General features: G+C 39.2%; 1 protein-coding gene across 1 annotated transcript in view; it reads left to right on the top strand.

Moving 5' to 3' along the window:
- Positions 1 to 249: 249 nt before the first annotated feature.
- Positions 250 to 12035, top strand: part of lrrc72 (leucine rich repeat containing 72) — a 73649-nt gene continuing 61863 nt past the window's right edge. Inside the window, exon 1 of the mRNA XM_087987107.1 lies at positions 250 to 317. The gene's annotated coding sequence lies outside the window, so the exon portion shown is untranslated. The remainder of the gene's footprint in view (positions 318 to 12035) is intronic.

Here is a 12035-nt window from a genome sequence, read left to right as displayed (position 1 = left end):
TTCTCTAGTAGGTACATTCATATACTGAATCAGAAAATTGTCTTATAAACAAATTCCTCTCCATCTGAACCTTTGTAAATCAGGCATTCATGCTGAAGATAAAACTTTTATTTTGGAACAGTTTGATTTAATCAAGAAGTATTAAAGGTGATAGTCATACAGTAAAATGTGATAATAGCAAAATGTTTGAATTTAAAATTGCAATAAATGTAATTTGTATGCTATTCCTTAAATTACAAACAGGTTATACAAAATCAATTAAAGCTCTCTAAATGCAAGGTGAAAAATGATCTCATTGAACTTTACCTGGCTAACGAGTAAGTAACATAATTCTTTATCACAAAATCATAAAACATTAATTAATAACTCCTGTGGGATTTTTGCTGACCCACTCAATTTTCACAGAATATGTTTTTCTATCTATCTGAGCATCTGGGATAGCTGAAACATTATTTTAGATGCTCGTATAATTATTTTTATATTAATTACTGAAGCTTGAATTAATTTTTAAAAATCAATTTGATAATATGCCTTTCAATCTGTAACATTGTGGCCAATTATATAGATTCACTGAAATCTATGAAACATATTACAAGATATAAAAAACATCTGAACTAAGAGCATTTTATCAGCTATTCTGATTTCCTACAGTTATCCATACTTGTGGGGAGAGAAATGTTGCCTTACTTGCAATGCATGTGTGTGATAGAGGAGGCTTTCTTACTGAATCCAAAAATCATGCCACATACTAGTTAGTGAGAGCAAAACGAGGCTAACTGTGACAGAGGCAGCTGTAATAAACTGAAATAAAATAAAGAACTGTGGATGACGAAAATCTGAAACAAACAGAAATTGCTGGAGAAACTTAGCAGGTCTGGCAGTATCTGGAGAGAAAAAGCAGAATTAATGTTTTGGGTCTAGTGACCCTTCGTCTGCTCTCCACAGATGCTGCCAGGTGTGCTGGGTTTCTCCAGGAATTTTTGTTATCTTGTGGTTAACTGGAATTGTCCAGAGCCAATTGAAAGAAAATATATTTGTGCAAGCTGCTGCCCCCACACCATTTATTTGCGCTCTCTATGCCTTCACTGAAAGTTTATCATGTCGTCCAATGACAAAGCAAACACTTGATGCAGATCTAAGTCGATTTTATGTACAATTTGGGGCACTTGGGAGTTTTGAATTCACTGGATTTAAGAATGATCTGAGTCTTTTTGTTAAAGTAACCCCATGGATGCTTCTGAGACATAAAGTGTTGTGTTGACTTTATTGCTCAAAGTTTAGATATGATTTTGGATGTTGCTACAAGTTTTCTGGACTTGGAAAATAAAACAGTGGATTATTTAAAATATTTGATTCAGGCTAAACTGAGGGATTTAGCAGATATATTGAAGGTGGGAACCAAAACAGAATCTCCAAAAGATGAGGCGCTTCAAGTAATTACACGACACTTAGAATTGGGAGACAGAAAAGTAGAAATGATGATGTCACAGTTGAAATTGGTTAAGGTACAGTTAGAAATTAAAAAGTAGACAGAGAGGGAGAAATTTAAAGAAAAACTTGAAGTGAATAAGAGGAATATAGAAACAAACAAAAGGACAGTGGAAAAAGAAATTAAAATACTTGATTTAAAAAAAGCAAAGGAGAAAGCAGAGAAAAATACAAAATAAGATGAAATTAATAAGCGTGAATTCCAATAAACTGAGGAATGTAGAGAATGTGAGTTAGCCGCAGAAAATCTTAGAATAAAGAAGGAAGAAAGAGGTAGTAGTTTGGACTTGTTATGGCCCCAGTGAGGAATTTGATTTACCCAAGAATCTATGATTCATGCCTAAATTTAATGAGGGTGGAGTTGAAAAGTATTTTACCTTTTTTGAGAAGGTAATTGGATAGATGAAGTGGCCAAAAGAAATTTGGATATTATCGTTATAGTCTGTGTTCAGAAGAAAAACCTGCTGTGTGTGTAACTATTGAAGAAGCCATACTCAATGCTTATAAACTTGTGCCTGAGCTTATGAATTGAAAATTAAGACTAATACTGTGGAATTTACAAGGAAGGCAGAACTGCTGTGGTGTCAGTGGTTTAGATAGTTTTTAGCTAGAAAAAAAAACTTGAGAATGTAAGGGAAATTCTGATCAGGGAAGAATGAGGAAATAGCACTGCTGCAAAAATTTATTCAGGTGAGCATCTAGTGTTGAGGATCAGAGAAGCAGTGGTTTTGAAAGATACCTATGATATCTCACATCGACAGGTATAGGTGGGGAAATGGTCGTATGGATATCCACAATGAAATTGGAAGTATAGAAAATCTACAGATAGAATAGATATTTGTTTTAGAGAAGAGACAGAAGGATGTCAATACAATAGTGGAGAAAGGCTGGAACTGAAAAGTTCGGAGCCGATTGCTGGAGATTAAATGTGAGACCAATTGCAGTAATAGGAAAATCTAAGGAGTTTTCATACAAGACATCATGAAAAGATATAGGTACTAATCTGTTGCAGTGGTACAAAGAGAACATGTTTACTCGGGATGTATTAAGAAGGGTGAGAAGGCTGAGGACAGTTGTCAATCTTTGAAAGAGAATTTCATGAGGAGAGTTAGATTGCTGCAAGCTTTGAGTATTCTATCGCATAAAGGGAGGGACTTAATCTATGTTTCACATCTAGGAAGGGAACCAATGAGGATATGAGACACACTGGACCAGGTCATCACTGATGCTGGCTAATAATACTATTTATTTTCTAGAGGTTTAGATGAAGGAGCAAATATTAATTAGTGGTATTCATAGTACAAAGAATAAAGAGTGACTCGGCAAGTAGAGAAATGAAAGTGGGAGAAGTGAACCAAAAACTATAAAAGGAATTGACTTTATTTTGTGAAATAACCTTGCAGTTTAAAAAATACTGGCCTCATAAGGTGGTGGAATAACTAATGGAGGTGAAAGAAACTGAAATATTATAAAAGAAACATCCTAGATTCTTTTCTGATTCTGTCATGTCTAAACATAAGGCCGATAAAATTAGACAGGAAGAAAAGGGCTCTCTGAGCAAGGAGATAATTTGAAATTTACTTATTGAATGTAATGTTTGAAAATTTAACTGACAAGGATGAAAGCAAAGAGAATGATGTTGACATGGTTATAAGTGCAACATGCAAATTTGGAATTTAGAGTTACACAAATAGGCTTACTTAGAAACTAAATCAAAAACAATACCTGAATGTCATTGCTTGAAAAACAGAGAATTAGTGAGGAAAGTCAAAAATCACATGACACTGGGTTGCAGTCCAACAGGTTTATTTGAAAACACAAGCTTTCGGAGCCACACTCCTTTTTCAGATGCTACAGGTATGTTAATGAGAATAAAATGGAGACCATCACAAATACTAGCCAATGCAAAATGGGCAATGGTCCATCAGGTAATATTCCATCTGAGTATGGAAAGGAAATTTTCTGAGTTGCTCTCAAAATTCTAGCGGCAAGTCAATTGGGTATAGGGAAACAAACTGAAGTATTAAAATATTTTTATTGACCAAGTTTACATAAAGATGTAGTCAAATTTTCGCAGGTATGCCATACATGTCAACAATATTCCGTCAAAGCTGTGTGTGCTGATCAGTGTGCAGAAGCATTGACTTCTGGCTCCGGAAACAGTTGTGGCGTGTGGACCTTTGAGATTGCATAGCAGCAGGAGCTATTAAAGGAAATATATCATGTCAGTGGTGGGGAAATCCAAACCTTCAATTAAACTTGCCCTTTTAATTCTAATACAATTCAGATTCCAATTCTGAAGAGCTGTTTAGTTGGATCTTTAGGCCCTGCCTAAAATCCAGAATCGAAAACTAATATCTTTTAATGCCTATGAATGTCTCCACAAGATTTCCTGAAACACTGCCTTTTTGGGAAATTACTGCGAAAGTACTGGTAGAAAAGTTAGTTCATTTGCTTTTTACGTAATGTCGATGAACTAAATAAATCCTATCAAGGTTCACATCTTCTGTTGCATATATGTATCGAAGTTATGACTAGTTTGGAAATAAATATTCACATCTGTGTATCACCCACAATCTTAAACTGCATTGGAAAGTTAGCATCAGACTTTGAAGGCTATGATTATGGGTTATGATCAAAAATGTCCTAATGATTGGGAATTCCTTTGTTACAATTTGCCATTAGGGCTGCTCCGGATAAGTTATTCGAATTTGTTCCTTTTGAACTAATAAATGGACTAGATTTAAGCACACTAATTAAAATTATTAATGCAAAGTTAATAAAACAAATTTCAGAAACAATGTTTCCAATCTATGTCTCAAATTTTAGAGAGAAACTGACTAATTGTAAATTGCCTAAAAAAATCTGAAAGAAGCTCAACAATGAAAACTAGCACAGAAAAAAGGCAAAAATTTGAAATGTTGTTGCAGGAGACAAGGTGTTAATGTTATTGCCTGTTTCTGGTGAAATATTAAAGGTAGGTTCACCAGACCGTCTCAAATTAAGAAGAGACTCAAAGATATGAATTATCTTTGAGTACCCCAGACAGGATAGTGAGTTGGTGAGTGTGTTGAAAAGATATGATGGAGATGGTATTTGATAGAAAAGGTACTTACAAGAGTGAAGGAAATAGGGAGATGCAAATGCATGTCATTATGATAGTCACCAATCAATACTGAAATTCTGAAGTGATTTATGGCTTGAGGAGAAAATTGATAACATTCTTCTTGTCACAGATAATTAAATTCTTTGTAGTCTGACTGTATTTTCCTGCAATTACTCACACCACACTAGGGAAGAGGATATTCTGCACAAAGACCTCCAGTGACAATTGTTTTTAAATCTTTTTCATTCAGTAATAAATAACAACATTTAAAGCAATAGCATTGATTCCTTTGAGAAAAGTGTGTCTCTGTACTGGAGCAGACAAATTCAAACTAAGACCAACTCATCAGATTAGGACACAGTATCCGATCTACTAATCTTCAAACTTCAACTGACCGGCATAATGAACTTTAGAGGGATGCTTCATCAATGACTTTCCCTTCATTTTAAAGTCACATGTGGGGATGTTCACTAATTATTGCGTAATATGCAGCACTATATGCAACTTCTAAGATAATCAAGCAGTCCATGTCCAATTTCACAAGACATGGGCTGACAAATAGCAAGTCATATTTGTGCTACACAAGAGCCAGGCAATTACCATCACTAACAAGAGGGAATCTAACAATTGCCCCTTTACATTTATAGATTCCCAACAGTGTGGAAGCAGACTATTTGGCTGATTGAGTATATACTGATGTTCTGTAAAGCATTGCACCCAAACCCACCCTCCTATCCTATCCTATCCCTGAAATCCTGCATTTCTATATCCCTGGACATTATGGGCAATTTAGCATAGCCAGTTCAACTAATCTGCATATTTTTGGACTGTGGGAGTGAACCCACACAGACAGTCACCTAAGGATGGAATTGAACCCGATTCCCTGGTGCTGTGAGGTAGTGGTGCTCACCACTAAGTCACCATGCCACCCTCAATGATATTGCCATTACTGAATCAGCCGATCCATTATCTGCAAGTGTGATGATGCTGCTCCTTTAACAAGGTTATGCAGTTCTTGTTTTTTATGTCAGAGGGGTCTTAAATGCACAGGTTCTGAAATGCCTGAGTTTATCTACTTGAAGAACATCTTAAGTTTTTTTACAAAATACTTGTACAATGAAAGGGGAATGACCATTTCTCTCAGCTGAGTTTTTCTCTGGTTTGGTTTGATTTGGTTTTAGCAAGTAGTCAGTCTTTGAAGTTGCTGAACCCAAAGAAGCAGCTCCATGCATATTCCCCCCCCCCTCTCTGACATCTCTCCTGTGAGAACCTGTGTTTGATTTTAACCTTTTTTTGCCAAGAGAGCGTATATAGGGTGTTGCATATATTTGGAACAGCTTCATTAATTTGTGATAGAGTCCGTTGGGTTTTCAGATAAATTCAGTTATTCTGTATTCTGTTCTCTTTTGTTTGTGTTTCATTTGGTACGATGTAAATACATTCTGTTTAGTTTGAAACTGAGGTGTTTTGACCAGCTATATCACTCCTGGAATATCCACTCTACATCTGCTTAAAACAAAGAGAAAAGTTGGGGTCGAGGCTACCTACTTGAAATGTTTTGAGGGGGTCTGGCCTGGTCCATAACAGATTGGGGGCTCTTTGCGGGATTTATTTGGTGGTTCCAATTTGGCATTAGGGTTGTTGGACTCAGCAAGTGGTGGGTACGAGTAACCTTCGTAACGAGTGTTGTATTCAGTTGGTTTAAACGGTGCTTGGTGTGGTAATGGCTATTTCAGTCACCAAGAGTTTTCTGGGGGTGGAAGAAGTGACTTTGGGGGCTTTGAAAGAGATGAACAAGGCAAAGCTGTTTTAATTGACAGTCAAACTGGAGTTGGAGCTGCCTCCTTCCATGAGGGAAAGAGAGATGATCACAACAATAGCTCAGCATTTAGATTTGAAAATGCCACCAGAATATTTGGAGATGGCTAAACTTCAATTGAAAATGAAGCAGTGTGAGTTAGAGGCAAAAGAAAAGAAAAGGGCAAAAGAAATGAAACTGTCTGAATTATGATTAAAAGCAGAGATAAGACAAATAGAACAAATTTCTTTTGAAGAACCAAAAGAAAGAGAGAGAAGAGAGAGAAAAGGAGAGAGAGGGAAGGAAGAAAGAGTGTTTGAACTTCAGAAATTGGCACTTAGGCAGGAATGTCAGCTTAAAAGGATGGAGATGAAGGCTGAAGGTAAGCTTAGTGAGGCTGAGCAAACCCATGGTTGTCAAAGGCCTGGTGAGAATCTGTTTCAAGCATTGCCTAAATTTGAGGAAAAAAGTATATAAGCCTTTTTCATCTCATTTGAGAAGGTAGCTAAACAAATGAAGTGGCCAGAGACCATGTGGTTTTTGTTCATCCAAACACACTTGTATGTAGAGCCAGTGAGGTATTCACAACACTATCAGAGGAGGTATCTGACGAGTTTGAGGAGGTGAAGAAAGCCATTTTAAGTGCATATGAGTTTGTGCCAGGAGCCTATGGGCAGGGTTTTAGGAATCTAAGTGAGGACCAAGCACTGTTTAAAGCAACCAAATACAACACCTGGAGCAAAAGTTACTCATACCACTCGCTGGCTTTGAGTCTAACAACCCTAATCCCAAATTGGAAGCACCAAATAAATCCCGCATAGAGCTCCCACTCTCTTATGGACCAGGCCAGATCCTCTCAAAACATTTCAAGTAAGTAGCCCAGACCCTAACTTTCCTCGTTGTTTTAAGCAAATGTAGAGTGGATATTCCAGGAGAAAGTGAGGACTGTAGGTGCTGGAGATCAGAGCTGAAAATGTGTTGCTGGAAAAGCGCAGCAGGTCAGGCAGCATCCAAGGAACAGGAGAATCGACATTTTGGGCATGAGCCCTTCTTCAGAAATGAGGAAAGTATGCCAAGCAGGCTAAGATAAAAGGTAGGGAGGAGGGACTTGGGGGAGAGACGTTGGAAATGCGATAGGTGGAAGGAGGTCAAGGTGAGGGTGATAGGCCGGAGTGGGGGTGGGGGTGGAGAGGTCAGGAAGAAGATTGCAGGTTAGGAAGGTGATGCTGAGTTCGAGGGTTGGGACTGAGACAAGGTGGGGGAAGGGAAATGAGAAAACTGGAGAAATCTGAGTTCATCCCTTGAGGTTGGAGGGTTCCTAGGCAGAAGATGAGGCGCTCTTCCTCCAGCCTCGTGTTGCTATGGTCTAGCGATGGAGGAGTCCAAGGACCTGCATGTCCTTGGTGGAGTGGGAGGGAGAGTTGAAGTGTTGAGCCACAGGGTGGTTGGGTTGGTTGGTCTGGGTGTCCCAGAGGTGTTCTCTGAAACGTTCCGCAAGTAGGTGGCCTGTCTCCCCAATATAGAGGAGGCCACATCGGCTGCAGCGGATACAGTAAATGATGTGTGTGGAGGTGCAGGTGAATTTGTGGTGGATATGGAAGGATCCCTTGGGGCCTTGGAGGGAAGTAAGGGGGGAGGTGTGGACGCAAGTTTTGCATTTCTTCCGGTTGCAAGGGAAGGTGCCGGGATGTTAGATTGGTGGGGGGTGTGGACCTGACGAGGGAGTCACGGAGGGTCTTTTCGGAACGCTGATAGTGGATGGGAGGGAAATATATCCCTGGTGGTGGGGTCCGTTTGGAGGTGGCGGAAATGACGACGGATGATACAATGTATATGGAGGTTGGTGGGGTGGTAGGTGAGGACCAGTGGGGTTCTGTCCTGGTGGCGATTGGAGGGGCGGGGTTCAAGGGCGGAGGAGCTGAAGTGGAGGAGATGCGGTGGAGAGCATCGTCGATCACATCTGGGGGGAAATTGCGGTCTTTGAAGAAGGAGGCCATCTGGGTTGTTCGGTATTGGAACTGGTCCTCCTGGGAGCAGATACGGCGGAGATGAAGGAATTGGGATATTCCATGAGTCAAACCTACTTTGAGTCTGAAAAGATCAAACAAAGTACTTTTGATAGGTGGATAAGGGCATTAAAAATAGACAAACCTATGACACCCTTAGAGAGATGATTATTTTGGAGAAGTTCAAAAATTCACTTCCTGAGGTCGTGAAAACTCATGTGGAAGAGCAGAGAGTTAAAACGGCAAGATGAGCAGCTGAAATGGTTCATAAATCAAAGTTTGGCTTCCAGCTTCAGTTTCAATATGTGAGGGATAGAAACTGGGAAAAACAGAAATCCTCATGAGGAAAGGGAAAGATAGATCTCAGTGAAGATCATAAGGATAACTTACCACAGGTAAGAAGGGAATCCTTGAATTTTTTTAGATTAGATTACTTACAGTGTTTAAACAGGCCCTTCGGCCCAACAAGTCCACACCGACCCGCCGAAGCGCAACCCACCCAGACCCATTCCCCTACATTTACCCCTTCACCTAACACTACGGGCAATTTAACTTGGCCAATTCACCTAACCTGCACATTTTTAAACTGTGGGAGGAAACCGGAGCACCCGGAGGAAACCCACGCAGACACAGGGAGAACGTGCAAACTCCACACAGAGAGTCGCCTGAGGCGGGAATTGAACCCGGGTCTCTGGCACTGTGAGGCAGCAGTGCTAACCACTGTGCCACCGTGCTGCCTAATAAGAGCAAAGAAAAGATAAAAAGATCAGGTGTTTTCACTGCAATAAAGTAGGCCACGTGAAATCATAGTGTTGGTAGGTTCAGAAAAGCACTGGGAAGCAAGATGTAGGAAAACAGGATAAACAAGTGAAGTTTGTTGAACTGGTAACAGAAAGCACAGAGGAGGCTAAAAGGTTGCATCAGAATATACAACCTGGTTGTATATTCCTGCAAAGTTAAAGCTTACTTGTATAGGCCTAGAGCAGCAGGAAAAGAGGTTACAGTGTTAAAAGATACAGGATCCTCTTGAACTTTGATTTTGAAAGATGAGATATGCACCTCTGAAGGACCATTGCCAGGAGAAGTGCTAATAACAGGATTCACGGTGAGACAAAAAGTGCTCAGTTATGTGGAGTGAGGTTAAAGTGTCTAGTGAAAAGAGGAGAAGTCATGGTAGGAATACTGGACAAACTCTCAACTCCAGGAATATAATTTGTCCTTGCTAACTATGTAACTGGTTCACAGGTAGGAGTGTTGCCTACTGTGAATGGAAAAACCAGTGGAAATTCAGGCAACTGAACTATTAAAAGACATATGTCCTGGGATTTTTCCTAGCTGTGTGGTAATGAAGTCACAAAGTCACCAGCTGAAACAGGAGAGATCAAGGAGTATAGCTAAGAAAGTTGAAGTGGAATTAGCAGAGACTGTATTTGATCAAATGTTTGAGACAAACCAGGAGCAAATAGATGACAAAGCAGACATCTTTAGTTCAGAGAAATTAACTGAGTTACAGCAGAAAGATGAGGAACTAAACCAATTATATCAAAACACATACACAGAAGAAGAACCAAGATGTATCCTGGTGTGCTAATCTTAAAAATGATGTCTTAATGAGAAAATGGAGACCACCACATATTCAGGCAGATGAGAAATGGGCAGAAGTTCATCAAGTTGTATTGCCAGTGAGTTATAGCAAGGAAGGTTTGCACGTGAACTACCAGTAGGGGGTGATTTAGGAGTATGAAATTCTCAAGCTAAAATGCAAAAAACATTCTTACTCACCTGGACTGCACAAGGATGTAATTGAATTTTGCAAGATGTGTCATACAAGTCAGGTAATTGGAAAACCATAGGCTTTTGCAAGAGTCTTAATTGATTGTGAAGGACCTCTGCCTAAAGCAAAAAAATGGGAATTAGTATTTGTTAACAATAATGATGTGTCCACTAGATTTCCATTGGCCATTCCATTACACAATATCACAGCTAAAAGGATTGTAGTGGAGTTAATCAAATTTTTCACTAGATATGGACTACCTGCAGAGATACAATCAGATCAAGGGTCAAACTTTACATCAAAATTATTCAAAGACGTTATGGACAGCTTAGCAATAAAGCAATTCAAATTCTCTGCTAGCCATCCAGAATGGCAGAGAGTGCTAAACAGGTGGCATCAGACCTTAAAGACCATGTTGAGGGCTGAGATTCAAGATTGTCCAGATGATTGGGATAAAGGAATTCTATTTGTACTTTTTGCAATCAGCGATACACCAAGTGAATAGACCAATTTTAGGCCATTTAAATAAGTTTTTGAGCATGGAGTGCGAGGACCACTAAAATTGATTAAGGAGAAATTGGTAAGTCAGAATTCACAGACCAAGTGTCAAATTTTAGGGAACGGTTAAGTAGAGTAGGGGAGTTGGCTAGACAGAATTTAAAAGTATCACAGCATACAATGAAACAGGAAACAAACAAGAAATCAAAAACCCGCAATTTTCCAATTGGCGATAATATGTTTGTGCTACTTCCAGTGATAGGTGAATCTGTAAAAGCAAGGTTTAGTGGACTTTTTCAAGTCAAAAGGAGGTTGACTGAAATGAACTGTTTGATAAGGACTCCATATAAAAAGAAATATTACAGATGCTCAAAAGGTAATTTGATAGGGAAAGAAAGCAAGAGGAGAATGTGTTGTTGTTATTGGTTACAACACAGAGTGAAGAACCAAGTTCAGACTTGGACATGCCTCAAATTCAATTGGACAATGAGGAAGTTGTCAAAAGTTGGGATAAATTATTGAGTTATCTTCTCGAGGAAAATCAAAATGACTTGAAAGAATTATTGCCAGTGCATGGAAGATATATGGAAATAAGACGGCAAGTACTAACCTTATTATGCATGATGTAGTTATCAGAAATGCTGTTCTGATTAAGTACCTTCCTTATAGGCAGAAGTTGGCACAGGTTCGAAAGGAGATTGAATGTCTGCTCCAAGATGACATAATCGAAATGGGTTACAGTGACTGAAGCTCACCCATAGTAATGGTGCAAAAGCCAGATGGTACCCAATGACTATGTGTGGGCTATCACAAAGTCAGTGCAGTTACAATGATTGATGCATATCCGATTCTGTGTTTGGAAGACTGTGTTGATAAGATGGGACAAGCAACTTATGTTTCTAAGTTTGACTTGCTCAGCGGGAACTGGCAGGTACCTTTGTCTGAAAGAGTGAAGACAATTTTGGCTTTTGTAATGCCGAATGGACTGTATCAATTTAAAATCATGCCATTTGATTTGAAAAATGTGCCAGCCACATTTCAGAGACAAACCAATAAGGTCATTTTCAGATTACCCAACTATGTTATATATATAGATGACCTGGTGATTTTTAGTCACACGTGGAAGGAGCATTTGCAACGTTTATCGGAATCGTTCAATCGACTTCAGGAGGCAGGCTTGGTGATAAACCTGGCTAAAAGTGAATTTGCTAAAGCCAGGTCACCTTCTTGGACCATGTTATTGGACATGGACAAATAGCCCCACAGAAAGCAAAAACAAAGGCAATTGGAGAATTTCCCACACCATCGACAAAAAGAGCAGAAAACTACTGTTCCTGGGATTGAGTGGATTTTATCGGAAGTTTG

This window comes from Chiloscyllium plagiosum, unplaced genomic scaffold (genome assembly GCF_037043375.1).
Source record: "Chiloscyllium plagiosum isolate Xiang-an unplaced genomic scaffold, Cpla_swu_hap1 HiC_scaffold_5, whole genome shotgun sequence".
In the NCBI taxonomy this organism is placed as follows: Eukaryota; Metazoa; Chordata; class Chondrichthyes; order Orectolobiformes; family Hemiscylliidae; genus Chiloscyllium; species Chiloscyllium plagiosum.
This window is presented reverse-complemented; position numbering and strand designations above follow the sequence as displayed.